We start from the raw sequence: 1,629 nt of genomic DNA on the forward strand, positions 1-1,629 counted from the left end.
CCACTATGGGCAACTGTTGTGGAGAAATGGCAAAATTGAGTCCTTTGGCTAACTCTCTCTTTTCAGGTTCAGTGAGGTTCTGGTCTGAAAAGTTCTTAACCCATTTCTGCTGACTGTCTTCAGGTGTGTTTTCTTCTCTGGGTTGTGTAGGTTCAGAATGAGGAGTGTGTGTCTTTGAAAGCAAGATGTGAAATTTCCTGCGTTGTCTTTCTTTTCCTTTAGAGTGTTGGGCCTGCTGAGCCTTGTCCACAAACTTGTAAACCTCTTCTAAGATTGGAGAGGGTAGACGGGTTTCCAGTTCCTGGAGAGTCTGGCTGAGCTTGATCTGGAGGACATCTATAGTGAAATGGACCTGTCTTATCCTTTCACTTTAAAGGTGATTTTGTGCTCTCTGCAGAATGTAGTCTGCTCTGTATCCCCTGACAGTGGATTTCTTTGCAAGCTCCTTTGACTACGATGACTTGGATGACTGAGAACCTTCACAGACGTACTGTGCTTCAACATAATATTACCGTATTGTGTGTGTATAACCTCTTTTTAAGTTTTGTGGATATTATACATGGTTATGCTGAGGATATGTCGGCCAGTTTCTACTGGAAATGGCTTTTGGTTAAACTGTCAGCAAATAATTTGCATTTGCACTGTTACATTTCTATATAACTTTAATGCTCATAAAAAAACAGCTGCTTGTTTAAGTGAAAATACAATGATGTTTTTGCACTAATAAAGTTGTGGAGTTGTAAAGTATTTTGTCTCGTGTCAGTTATATCGTCAGTTATATCGTTATTTCAAATTTTCAAATGCATATCGTGATAAATATTTTTGGTCATATTCCCCTGCTCCAATGTCTACAGAAGGAAGCTGGAGAACTGACCAATCAGCAGCTCATGTTGCTTCTCAATCTGCATGGGCTGCAGAGCTGCTGTGATGTTAGGGTTTTATTTTGTAGGTCCTCTGACTCTTCTTCCTGCTGCTGGTGAGTTCTGCTCTTTTTCTACTCAAGTGTCACCTCTGATTATGCTCACCTGCAGAAAATAACACCCACCCTCACTGTTTATTAATCTTAACGAGCAGCTCAGTCAGCTCAGAGATTAGCCTCAAGCTAACAAGCAGATCGGTTGTCAGAAGTCATTACAGCTGAAAGAGGTCGCTGCCGCACTTTCAGCTGAACATCCTGTCAGCAGGGCCTGCTGTAACTGTGAGGCAGAGGCTCACCTGTCATCTCCGTGAGTCTGCTGTGGCTCTCTGTGCAGCAAGAAAACACAGCCGGAGGCTCGGACAGAGCTGAGTCACTAAAGAAATACCTGTCAGAGTTAGGAAATAAACCCAGCTGGCGCACAGTAAATAGACTGAGCCGGTGAGTCACTGCTGATGAGTAAACGGAGCGCTGCTGGGACAGCAGGCAATGTGTTTGGATCGTCTCGGGAAACAAAACTTCATTGTTCATTTGGCCGACCAGGGACACATGAAACACCTGCTGAGCCACCACACCTGAGCTCAGGTAAGGTTGACCTCCAGCTGACCTGTGCAGAGGGCTGCTCCTCCCTGATCCTGGATCTGCTGGAGGCCTTTTCCTGCTGCCACCAAGCGCTGCTCAGTGGATTGTTGGGGTTTCCTTCCCCGTACTGC

Source organism: Pundamilia nyererei, unplaced genomic scaffold (genome assembly GCF_000239375.1).
Source record: "Pundamilia nyererei isolate P.nyererei 1_Seehausen unplaced genomic scaffold, PunNye1.0 scaffold00454, whole genome shotgun sequence".
NCBI classification, from domain to species: domain Eukaryota; kingdom Metazoa; phylum Chordata; class Actinopteri; order Cichliformes; family Cichlidae; genus Pundamilia; species Pundamilia nyererei.